At 50.0% G+C, this 13321-nt stretch overlaps 1 pseudogene across 1 annotated transcript in view; it reads right to left on the reverse strand.

The window, feature by feature from the left end:
- The window catches only part of LOC308058608 (hydrocephalus-inducing protein homolog), a 58062-nt pseudogene that overhangs the window by 35281 nt on the left and 9460 nt on the right, over positions 1 to 13321 (reverse strand). The window contains exons 6-8 of the transcript in view: positions 11330 to 11464; positions 10623 to 10642; positions 4235 to 4507 (exon numbers count right to left, since the gene is read on the reverse strand). The product of the transcript in view is annotated as a hydrocephalus-inducing protein homolog (transcript). The remainder of the gene's footprint in view (positions 1 to 4234; positions 4508 to 10622; positions 10643 to 11329; positions 11465 to 13321) is intronic.

Consider the following 13321-nt stretch of genomic DNA (forward strand, 5'->3'; position numbering starts at 1 on the left):
GTAGGCTCTGTTGTCACATCCCTGTACACCCCATGGTAACTCTCCAATCCCACACCTCCATGTAGTATAATGGTACTGCAGGGAGGGATGCAAGGCGGCTCCTAGCACTGTGCCGTGTAGGATCATTTCCTGAGCTTCCAGAGCCTGATGGGACATTCCTAAATGGACCTTCTCAGACAGATCCTCTCTAACCCATAGCACAGCACAGCACAATGTAACGTCAGGAAAAGGCAGTGCTGCACCGAGAGCTGCTTCCAGGTACCATTTTCAACTGAAATGTACTGGAATGACATTTACCTCCGTGAATGCCGTGGAGAAGAAACTCACTATCCAGCCTTAACAATGAGAACGGCAGGAAGAGATTTTTTATATTTATAACTATTATTATTTTGTTATTACTACGCTATGCAGCGAAGAGCTGGGTATGGACATGCAGGGGGAGGACAGGCACAAAGACAAGCTGCATAATGGGCAGTGCTTCGGTGTTAGGGTCCCTGCGCCCCCCGCCCTTATTAAAGAGGAGTCAAAACGTGGCCATGTTTTCTGGTAGATCCCATGGCAAGGGAGAGCTCTGAACAAGCAACAGCAGAAGGATGCTGAATTGGCCCCGTGGATTCATTTGAGAGCTCTGCCGTGGAGTGAAATACACCACACAAGTCCTTAGATAAAGTTGTAAGAGGCAAGGAATGTCCTTATGAAGTGACCCGCTGCAGGAGCAGAGCTCGCAGTACTGACCGAGAGGAAAGGTTAGCATTGGAGATGGGCTGAAAAATGCACTGAAGGTGAAAGCTGGTAGGTTACGCTTGATGCCATAGAGAAGGGAATCTTGAGAAAGGAGGCAGAGAGAAGTGACAGGAGCAGCGCATCGGACTAGGAAACTGTGGCGCCCGCAGCTGCCTTGCAAAGGGGCAAGAGCCTGAATTCGCCCAGGCCAGATGACAGAAGTTGCAGCAACTAAGAAGTCTCAGTTGTGCAGAGAGAGAATAAAGGACACCGAGGCCAGCTGATGGTCTACAAACTTTGATCTCTCATTCCCTTCTACTCCACTAAGCCTCCTCCCCCTCTCACGTGCACGCACGCTTACACATAGCGGCACACAAAACTATTATGTGATATTAATGTTGGCTTTAACACAACACTACATCCGTACTCAGCAGAAGTTAAGCACACACTAAAGCTGCTTCAGTTCTCCACTAACTAGGAAGAAGCTAAAACAGTCCTGAATTTAAGTCTGTAAGGCTGGCACTCCTACCACCTATGCCATAACTCTTAAATACTGCGTCTCGTATCTACACATTAAGCTCTCCAGGACAGGAAACATCACGCATTAATGTCCAAAGCACAGGTTTAAGTGTTTGTGATGCTGAACAACCATTACGGGAGTCATTCAAACGAATGCATGACATTAAACTAAAAACTTCCCCTGTCGTTAATAATGATGCAGCCTTGGTCACAGCCTCTAACGCAGGGAAATTAATCCCCTGACATGAGGAGGAAAGCGGTCTCTCCCATGAAAGCCTCTGTAAGTAGAGTTGTTCAAAGACAATTAACAGCTAATGACCTAATCGCCTGTGGAGCAGTGTATTGGTGTGACTCTCCAGCCAACTTGTCATGCCAGCCGGGAGGCCAGTTCTTTTCTGCTGGGGTTGCTGGAGCCACTGAGCTCACCTGGGACGTCGGGGCAGGCACAGCACAAGCAGCAGGGAACCCACTGTCACCCAGTGCAGTCCCCAGCACTGGCTGGAAAAACCACTCCTGGCCCACCATGGCCTCATCGCACAGGGAGAACGTGGTTGTTCTGCTCCCAGGCTGCAAGGGGACGTGGTGACCTGGTCAAGGGTGGGCAGCACTCAGATTTTGAGTGGAGGATACAAGCTTGGGGGAGTACAGTCGAGATATCGGACTGCTGGGCTGCTATTCAGGGGACACAGCAGAACCGCATGCAGCCGAGGGATGGAAAATGCAAAAACCTGTATTTGGGATGGAAGAATCCCTGGCAGTACAGGCTGGTGGGCACGAAAGCCTTTCTACAGAAGAGGAGCTTAGGGGCTGGAGCACAGCACATACAGGGAGATGCTGGGATAAATGGCTTTGCACAGCCTTGAGAAGGAAAGACGAAGGCTGGTATCACTTGGTCTTACTTTTCGTGTTGAGTGCACACCTGATCAAACTTTGACACCGGTCTTGCTTTGAGCACTGTGTTTGCTCAGATGATCTCCAGAGGTCTCTTCCAAAGTTATTCTATGATTTTATCTTCTCCAGCAGCCCAATTCCATTTCACACGTTCCCCAAATTTCTCATATTATTTCCTATACATCTGTGCATATATATAGGCAGATGGCAGACAGACAGGCATTAGAGGAACTCAACCTTTAAGAACGTTCCCAATGAGGAATTCATTGACATTTTGCTGAACACTTAAAGCGAAAAAAAAAAAAAAAAAGAGCAAAAAGACAGGAACCTCAGAGTGTTTAAAAAGAAATCTGAATGAAAGTGGGGGTGACCTAATTAGAATAAAACGCTGCTTATATTCAAAGATCATCAGCTTGAAATTTCAAACTGGCTTTCAAAAGTTCATAACGAAATGGAAGAGATGACTGATGCCTTTGGCTGACATGGGAAATCTTACCAGCTTTTGATCTCTGCGCACACGCAATCCAGTCATTCAGAATTGTACTTTCTTGTGTAGTTTGAAATAAAGCTTTTGTAACGCTTCCCATCCCTTTGTTGCAAATCAGGACTGAAACATTCAATTGATGAAGTTCAGCATAAAATCCGTATCAAGCAGGATTCAACACACGCTGTATCACTCAATAGAACAGTTGGCAAGGACATTGCCAAGAGATGCTACGCACGACTGGGTACTTGTTTTGGTGGTGACGACTAGATCTGGAAATCCCAGAGGGAAGCTGTACAGGGATTTACAAGTTCCTGCCTGTGTATTTCCACAGTGAAAAGAAGCAGCCTGCTTGAATAGCATCCTGGAAGCCTGCTTCAACAGCCTTGCCAGGCTTTGGTAGAAGCCTCTTGGACCTTCGCATTTCCCAGGAGAAAGAGCAAAGAGCCTTCTCTTGACCCCTGTTTTCCTGGGGAAGAAACCGAAGCAACTCAGGTGCACTAAGGCAGACAGCAGGTCTTTGCTGCATTCTGGACCTCAGCTCCTACACCAAAACCTCTGGGACCAAGCAACTCGGAGCTAACTACCAGCCAGCTGAAGTGGTTTCCTTGCAGGTGCAGTTTCCAGAACGCATTACCCTCTCCAGTTCAGCAAACTGGAAAACCAGTGACTGTCTTCTCAGACCAAGAGGAACAGTACAGGCTGTCCACGACACAGCACGCATCAGGCGCTTGACCAGGAGACTGCCGAAATGCCACGTGCTTGTGGCCTCCCAGGGAATGGGTATATTTGGCCAACAGGGCCACATAACCCTTTCAGAAGGTACTGAAGATCAAGGAGGTTGCTGCTAGCTACTACAGCATGCTAGAGCACTTTCCAGGAGATCTGAGAGAGACAAAGCTCTAGAAAAGGCTCCCAACCCACACACCAGGTATTTGCTGCACCTTTTGCCTGTGCGCCCATTGGCATTCTGCTTTGGGGCTAAAGTGCAGGTTTGAAGCCGCTGCCAGCTCATCTCCGCTTAAGAGCTCATTCTAATGAAGAATAGTGGATCCCAGGGACCAGATCAAACCTACTGGAAAACCAGGTTCTGGACCCCACAGGGTTTTTGTCAGGGTCTCAATACCAGTTGCTTTGAACTATCATCTCTGATTGCACTTGCTACTATAGACAAACTGCTGATAAAGCTGACGATAAATTCTTAAATGTCCCTTCCACCAGCTCAGAGCTTGCCCATTTCTTAACACTGCCTTTGGTCTTCAGGAGCTGAGCTCCTCGAGCTGTCGTCTGCCACGCAGGATCTTATACAGCCCAAGGGCAGTCCAGCTGCCTTCCTACATTTGCTCGTTCAATCTAACAGAATCAGTCTTGCACGACTGTGCACTGAAGACACCGTTGCACTATAAAACTCCACTCTGCAGCTTACAGAGTTTTAGCAGAGGCTGCGCCATGCTTCAAACACTATAATCAACAGCAAACCCCACGTGCCCTGCCCATTTCCAGCCACGGCAGCAGTACGGCAGCTCACATGCTCTGGCTCCTTTTTGTCGCTGTTTACCAACTATACTATCACACAACAGTGTTTTGCGCAAAAAGAGATGAGCTCCCTACCTCTGCGTGCTGATGCAGTAGCGGGCCGCCCCGTTACCAATGTTGCGAACCAGCAGTGTTTTCTGGGTGCTGTACTTGACTGGACAGGCTGAGAAATTCACCTGGTCAGGGAAGTCCAGGATAGCTCGGGCACCTATAGCTCGGAGAGGCACAACAAACTTCTCCCTTTCTGTGATGCAGATGAGCTCGTGGAAATAAACCTGCAGGGAAAGAAACAATCTCAGCACAATGCTTTTAGTACTTTCCCCACGGCAGAAGGAAAACTGCTGTTTTCTATGACTGTAGCAGTATCATTCAGTAACACAACAGTACTTTTTACCTTCATGAGCTTTCATTCCAGTAGCATGACTTGCACAGGGTCGTTAACTTGCAAAGAAGAAACAACCCCACTGACTCACCTGCTTTTGCAGCAAGATGGCAGCACCACAATTATCTGATGCTTTGATTCTGAGACACCAGAACAGTCTCTTCATGCAAGGGATCACAGCACTAACGCAACCTGCTTCGATCGCCACTGCAGACTATTGGAAGCACCACTGAGAACCCAGCTGTGCCACAGCACTAACTCCAGTGCCAGCAACGCGGCGACCTCGTTGAAGCTTGGCAGGGGATGCTCAGGTACACTTTCAAAAGGACTTCACCACATGCATAGTCAACGGTCAGTCTTTGGTGAAATACTTCACAAGCCGGGCACGGTAATTGCGGCAGCGTCAGGGCAGTGTAGGGTACGGCTGTATTTCCTGCCCCTTCTCACAGCGTTACAGGGCCAAGGCTGGGGACACGCACCCTTCAAAAGCCACCTGATCCACCTCCCCACACCAGAGCTGGCTCAGCTCCAGACCCAAACTGTTTTTGCGAGAGGTTTCACAAGTACCTAAAAGCGCTAACAGTTCCACCCCTGCCCTCAGCAGCCTACGCCACCTCTGCGCTAGAGTTAAAAGGTGTTAGTTCTTCCTGTGTCTGAACTCCGTTTCCCTTTACATCTCACCCCAGCCTCAGGGGACACAGGAGACAGCTCTGGCTGATGCCTTAATCACACCCCTCTGTAAGGTCTGTTCTAGAGGAGTAAGTGACGGGGTGCCTGGTTAGCACACCCACCCCAGGCAGGCGGCATCGGGAGCTGCACACGGGGGACACTCAGACACCCCGCCAGAGCAAAGCCAGCTGTGCAGTCCCAGCCACTGCCTTCTGCAGAACAGAGCCAGGCAATCCCCCCCGCGCCCCGGCTGTCTGGCGTTTAGCAGCAGGAAGGCAAATCAAATTACCAAAATCATGTTACTGTAGAGATGAGCAGAGCAGTCTCCAGATGTATGGCGTGGCATCGCTGCGCTGGAACTATCACCTTGCCCCCACTGAAATCAGTGGTAAATCTGCTGCCATAGGGCCAGGAGCCATCACGCCCAGCAGCGCCCTTATTGATGAGCTGATAAAAACTCTGCTTCTCGTCACTCACTGGCTGCCCTGATTTTTTCCTCAGTGCTTTTAATTAATTTGATATTTTTATCATTGTTGAAGCAGCAAGCGCTTTAGGATTTTAATGATTTAGGAATTGCATACAGCAGCAAACTCCCTTCAGCAGAACCGATCCAGACGCCCCCACAGCTGGGATTTCCTGCTCCCGTCCCCATCCCCTCCTGGAAGGGCCCTAAGGCAGCCAGCCCAGGCACAGACACGTACCTATTGCTCTAACGCAAGCGCTGACAGCCAGCGCCTCACCTGCCACCCAGCACCTCGCCTACCACCTGCTCAGCTGGGGTTTAAGCTTGTCAATACAGATGCTGCCCCATCCAAGAAAAAAAGGAATAATCTCTTTTTCTAGACATCTCAAATATTCACCCTAGAAACTGCAGAAGGGTTTTTGCTTTTCCTATTTGGAAGGTAAAATACTAGGAAGGGAACTGCAGCAAGCAACCTGCATGATTTAATACCGCATTTCAGGAAAGCGTTTCATCTTCAGCAAGTCGTTCTGAATTGGCAATTTTGTACTCAATCTTGCAGCCTAAGCCTTCTAAAATAAAAGCTATGGGCAGCCCATATGAATTTAAAGCACCTATTATCTGGGTACTTCACGTCCTGCACTGTTTCGATCCTCAGAAACTCATTAGCAAATGAAGAATGTTATTTGCTTTTGTTGTTGTTGTTCTTTTGGCCACACTACTGTAACAGAGGCATTGCAAAGCCAGTTGAAAGCTACCTGCCTTATTAAGTCTTGGCATGCCATATTTACTTAGCTCCCTCTTTCAGGTGCCAGGTAGGCAGAGGAGGATGCAAGTTCAGATCAGCAGGAGGATAAAGAAAAAAGGAACTTCAACAACTGGAGCTACTTGAAGGAAGTAAAAGGAACTAATTGTCAAGGCGTTGTCATTGCTAAGGAGCAAACGGATCAACAGCAATGCAATTAAGAGCCCAAGAAATAAATCCCCCCCAAAAGCAAGCACAGGCAGCCTTCCCAGCTCCGTTGCTGCTGAGGGGCGCTGGGACCACCTGCACAGCAATGCACAAGGGATTTCTCCAGGGACCTGAGGGCAAGGCTAAAGCAGCAAGGATTTGGTTTCACAGAGACAACCACAACCTTGAGAGAGAAAGATGCCTCTCGCCATTCATGCAGATGCACATTATGCTACAAGCCCCCTCTCCAGGGACACCGTGGGACATGGCATCCCGTGCAAGGCTTGACTCAGCACTTCAGAGCGGGCTGACCCTTCAGCCACGCTCTACCACCCCCACCAAAATGGGACCTTGCACCAAGCTGAATGCAGCATCAGCCCAAACAGGGGGAAAGCCAAGGCAGGAGGGGTGCTAGGCAGAAGCTGGCTGTTTGTGCCACTGTGAACCCATGGTCCCTTAAGCTTCTGAAAGCTGAATTGCCCTCCCTTGGGGGCCACAGGTTGCAAAGTCTCTACTGCAGCACTGCCTCGTGTTACCAGGGCACTAACTCTGCTACGCACTTGCTTGCAGCCTAGGGGCACAGTTGAGACCAGTGCAAAATGTTGTTCTACTTTGCAACTGCAAACCCTTAGCAGACTGTTTAAGACCAGGTTTCTGAATAAACGTGCCTGGATGACAGAGGGGTTGCATCCCATCTATGCGTTAAAGTTTGCTGTGTTTAGACACAGCTTCAGGCTATAGGTTTTCATGAAAATACGACTTCATCCTGCATACAACTCCTCTCTCAGTTTCAAGGAAGATACAGACAGTTGTACGATGGTTCCCCTTCTCGTGCTCCCCTGTGACAAGCAGTAAATTACAAGCTCTGGCCTTCCAGGTATCACCACTGGCACCTGAACTGGCACCCACTGAGACTGAAGCAGCTGCTCCTCTTGGGTGTTGTTTCAGGCTCTTTGTAAACTCAGGCTAACAGTAATTACTGTCACAGCAATATCAACCCTAACTGCCCAGAACCCCAAACTCAGATGTCAGTTTCCCTGCATAACCTATCCCAAATGCTTCACTGAAGTCCTTGCAGCAGCCAACTTGCAAAGAAAAGATCCTTGTAGCATGAGGTAACACGGCAAGCCAAGCAGGGAAAGCTCCTGCTGAAACCCTGGTATCAGAAAGGCTGGAAAATAAGGGCCGTGACAACAGAGGAGAGACCAGAGGATGAAGATCCGTTCGCAGCAGAGGGGGTGCCCCTGCGCCTGCCCCCCTCAGCCGCCGGTTCGCAGGAGTCTTTGAAATGAGTCACTTGGCTTCAGGTTCATGTGGCGCCGCGCCATTTGCCTTGGTCTTCTGCCCCTTTCCTCCTCACAAGAGTCATCTTAAAAGTATTCTTGGAATAGCTTCTGTGCACAACAAAACATCTAACAGGGCTGGGCTGAATTTTAAAGGACTTCATTTCAGTAACGCAATAACTCACTGTCCTGTCATATTTCAGAGTAATCAATGTGCATTAATTCAGTGTCCACTGGGCATCAGCAATGAATTTCACAAACCTCACAGACTGAACTTGCATTGCCTGAGAACAGTGCACTGCTACAGTGGAAAGAGCAAGAGGACAACACAGACTAAGCTGTGCTATGTTTTTATGTGCTTCTTACTTCCTTCTTCCTTTACAATAAACTATTAATAAGCCTGAAGGACGCACAAATGGAAGTATTTCTGTCTGTTGTTTATCGGCCAGTCAGTGCCACAATGGTTTCCAATTCAGCAGAGGCCGTCAGACCATAACGCAAGAACGCACGGGAACAGGGGCTGGCACGAGAACACCCACGCTGTACAACTGGAGCCATAAAACAGAAACGTGCAAATCAGAAGCAGCAAGAGTAACAAACTGGAAATGTTGCCCAGCAGAAAAATTAGCAGTTCATTTATAACACAAGTGCCAATAAACCAAAAGGCACACCAGCTATTCCTTTTCTGACAGTCCGAGCACGTGGCACATTCCCAAATGACTGCGAGACAGTAGGAAACTGCTCATTTTCCAAGAAAGGGCTACGTGGCATTTCAGCCACTAACAACTCACATGGCCCTATTACTTAGGGCTGAGGCACAATTTTACTCCTTTCAATCAGGACTGACTTCACTGAAGTCAGACTTACTCCAGGGAAGAACAGATTCAAAGCAAGAGAATGACACAAACCAGCTCCTCATCAGGAAGGCCCGGACCCCACTTCACTGGGTTACCCACAGTCCCTGTGGATCATGCAGTATCAGAGACGTAGGGGTTATTCAAAGGTAGCACTCCTGAGCCTTCCACAACTAACACACAGATACTCTGCAGGCAAGCAACTGCAAGCCCAACACAGGTGGCTTTACAGAACCATCTCCCAAAGCCTGCCTCTTGGCTAAGGGCTTTGCAAGGTGCTCTGCACATCCTGACCATGCTACTGATGCATTTCTAGCTGAGCGACAGCACTCCGGCACTTTGCTGACTCACACTCCATCAAGTATGAGACAAAAAGTCCGATTTGTACAACGTTCTGGTTCTGCTGTAGAGTCCTCATGTGCTCCTCACCAAGCAGCCCACATCCCTCTGCCAGTGCCCTGCAAGGAGCACAAAACCCAGGTCGGCAGAAACCGCCAGGGTGTCGCTCAAGCTGTGCAGAGGACCTCGCTGGCACAGCTCCCTAATGCCACACACTCACCAGTTCAAGGGCAAGACGAGGGACAAAGTACTGGACGTGAGTGCTCCTGGGAGTTATCTCACCCTACTTCTATTTGGGGTGATGTTCATGTGTTGCTCTGCTGCTTCTCTGTAGTTGAAGAGCAGCTCTTTGCCCTTCACGGGAACCGATTTACTTCCATCCCCAAAATGAATGCTCATGAATACTAATAAATCACATTTTAAAGGAAGCAGTGTCCCCTGCAAAGCCCATCTCGGTGAGATTAAGCTCTTATGTCACTTGGGCAGTATGGAGAACTGCCCTAGGCCAACATCATTTTAACCTTCCATACGAATGACGTAAAACAATTTCTCAGTCCCTCCCCAAAGCAACCGATCATTTCACAAGCATGGGGAGCCAGGCACCACAGGGCATTTCCTCTCTAGTTTGCCACAGCCATGCTGTTTGAGGATAGGACAGGGTGTTAAACTAAGTGTAAACAGCAAACGGAAGATGAGAGAATAGCTGTGCCCAAAGAGAGCCTGCACCTCTGGCCTGGTGCAGAAACACCAGCTGGCTCAGAGCAACCCCCTCACCTTGCATCACCCACAAAGTCACGCAAAGAACTGTGCCAAGAGGCAGCAGAGTGCTGGTGCAAAGAGTCAGCCTGCCTGTCTGTGTTCCCCTGCAGGGCTTCCTCCCTTCCATGCCAGGTACTAAACCCTTTGGCGTTAACAAGCCTCCAGGTAACACCGTCGCCCCTTCACATCACGGCACAGTGCCAGACTTGCCAGGGCCACAGCACCGATGCTCCAACCTCCGAGCAAAAGCATGGCACACGGGGCAGGGAATAGGTGCCAGCTGGCACAGCAACCACAGCCCCATGCACGCAGGCACAGCCACACCAGCGTGACTGCCCAAAGGCTCCAGGCTAACACTCTGCCTGCAGATTCTACCTGCCCCTTCATTCCTGTGTGCGCTCCAGATGCCTCTGCAGCACACCAGCCTCCTGCTGGTTAAAGACATCTGGAGCTCAGCGTGTCTGTGCCAGGCTGGCTCCCTGCCACGAGCACAGCGCATCTTCTCCCCTAGAATCACAGCTGGAGCACAGGTGGGCAAGTATCCTCAGGGGCAGCACAGCGGCAAGGCTGGAACACAGAGGGTATGAAAAAGCATCGCCTTCGCTCCAGCCCAGGCTGAGGCAGGGAACTGGTTGCCAGATGGGAAAGGGGAAAGCTCTCTGGATCTAGCCATTCCCCTAGCATTTTCCATCATAATTAAGCCCCTAACATCGAGTAGAGAGGTGCGATGGCTAAACACCTTATCAGCACCCCTCCCTGCCGTTTCCCTACTGTCCCACGTGCACCTTCCCCTGAAAACGCCCAGGAAAGCACAGGGAGGGAACGCACAGCTCATCAGTCCCTGCTGCGGTGGCATCGCATGGTGCTGCCAGCCAGGATGTGACCAGCTGCAGGCTGCCTGACCACAGCCTAGAGCAAACCTCGCAGCACGGCATGGGCTATAACCGGTGTGCAAGAGAAGTGCCGGCTTCAGACAGAGCGTTCCGCCGTCTCACTACTGCGGCCAACACGATACGCATTCAAGAAGCAACTCCAGTTTTCAAAGGTGGTGGTCCTCACTCTGATCAGGCTCAGCTTTGGGTCCTCCAAACAACAGGTTTGTATTTATGCAAACAGGCTTTTGTATTTATAATTATCAGAGCAAACCCCTAATTATGCAGCAATGGTCAGATACTAGAAACCAACACCATGAGAGGCCACCACACCACACAGTGCACTCTTATCCCTGAAGCCAACAGACATGGCATTAAACGTTCCAGCACCGAAGGATAATCACAGTCTGAAGCATAGAAGAGCCTCCAGCCTATGACAGCATCATCTTCACCACAGGAAAAGTTTCCCCCAGCTGTAGATCCAGTGCAATGCCACTGAAACCAGGACAGTGCCTCAAAACCCACAGCAGATGTCCTGTTCTGAACCCAGCCCCGCAGGTTCACCTCCCACTGAAGGCACACATCTCTCGGGACCTCCAGTCTCACCTTGTTCTCATCAGGGGAGAAAACGATGCGGAAAGTCGCAAGCATGCCAGGCAGTACCTTGCGGCACACAGCACGGTGGCTGATCAGCTTGAAATAAGGTGAGCTCTCCAAGATGACCTTCACCAGCCCAGGAACCTGCAGAAAAGAGAGGGAAGTACGATCTTGCAGCTTGTGGAAACAGGAGGAGAAGAGACCTGGTGACACCACCTTCGCAAAGCACTTTTAGCTCTGGAGGTACATGCACGTAACACATAAGAGTGAACATTAATCCCTTCTGCCTGGGCAAAACAGCTCGAGGCCAGAGGCAGCAGGGCGATGAAGGAAGGGCCAAGCAGGGAAGACACCAGCAGCACGGAGGTATAATATCTGAATCAAGTCACCCGTGTATTCAATAAGCCCAGAGAATCTGCTGGCTTCTGCCCGTACGCATCCAGGCAGACATGCCCCTAGAAGGGGACTGTATTATCTGAAGGCCAAACAGTACGTGTTAATCCTGGGGGAAGGAAGAAATCCACTTTAACGTGCTGGGTTTGAGCGGGGCAGTCTAGCTGCGGTGCTACAGCCATGTAGGCAGACCAGCAAGAGGGGACCACAGATACTGTGGCCTTACTGGGAATAAAAGCAGCAAATGAAGAGCAAAAGGAGGAGACACAGGAAGACAAAGAGACAACCCCAGAAACAGAGAGATGGCTGGGAAAATCCAAAGGGAGCTGGAAAGAAGCAAGGGAGAAGCACAATATGCTACAAGGAAAGGCTGATGCAGAGGATGAGAGCCAGCAACCTGGCACAGTGATGGAAAGCCAGGCGACCCCCCAGGCTGTGCCTATCAACTAGGGGCTTCAAAGGCATTTTCTGCCCCGAGATACATGACTGGCACTGGCTGGTGGTGGTTTCATTATTAAAAGCCAACCTCTGCTCTCCGGAGGCTCCTGCTGCCTGTGACTGTAGCCAGGCAGCTGCCAGCGCAGGCAAGCCAGATCCCCGGGGACCCCTGCCCACCCCCAGCAGTCCCTGCAGGCACCCTGCTGCACGGTTCTGCCCTCTGGGGCACCACCAGCACACAGACGGCACACACGCATTTTCCTAGCACATAGACAGCAACCCCTGAGCGCCAAATCTCAAAGTCTGAAGCAGGTGATTTGGACTGGTGGGCAGCTTCACGGATCAACAACAACCCCACATGAGGCTTGGAAAAAATGGAGGCTCATTCTGCACCACCCACCCGAGCCTGGTAACCCGCGGCCAAGGCAGTCCTGAACTCTCCAAACGCCCTTGGAACCCAGCAATGTCCGGGGGCAGCGAGTTCCAGGAGCCAACTTCACAGTGCAGACAAGCATTTTGGTCACCATGTCCCTTGGAAGAGGAACACGTGTGGCTCAGACCTTCAGCAAAAGCCACCCAGAACATCTGAGGGTGCTGAGGAACAGTCTGAAGATAGAAAAGCAATTTTACAACACGGGTAAGAGCAGGAAGTATATAGTACAGCACTTCTGTAGTTGCATGATTACAGAGCCTCTATGCGGAATATATTTTGCTGTCAGCTGGATTTTTATGGGGCAGACAACTTCAGGCTACCATGCAGTGTAACTCAGTATGATTCAGAGGAATGGGGGAAACTGGCACGAAAAACTTGAGACAGAGCACAACGTTGCTTTTCTCCAGGACATCGCCAAAAGCCAACCAATTTAGAGTATAACACCCTCGCAGGATTATCCTGTCCGTCTTTCTGTATTTAAAACATACCAAAGATTTTCCTGGAGCTTATCTTACTTTTACACCCATGCTCTCCAATGGTTGAGCTCTTACTAGCTTCAAAACTACATTGTTTTGGGAAAAAAGCCACAGTTCACACATTGCCTCCCCCTTCACAGGGCACGTAAATCCCAAGGTGCAGCTTTACACAGTACAAGTTTATTATCTTTTACTGGGAATGGCAGAAATGTTAATGCAGATGATCTTTTCCACTTGAGGAAGCACGAATAGAGCAAATTA

This window comes from Falco punctatus, assembly GCF_963210335.1.
Source record: "Falco punctatus genome assembly, chromosome: 2".
NCBI lineage: Eukaryota > Metazoa > Chordata > Aves > Falconiformes > Falconidae > Falco > Falco punctatus.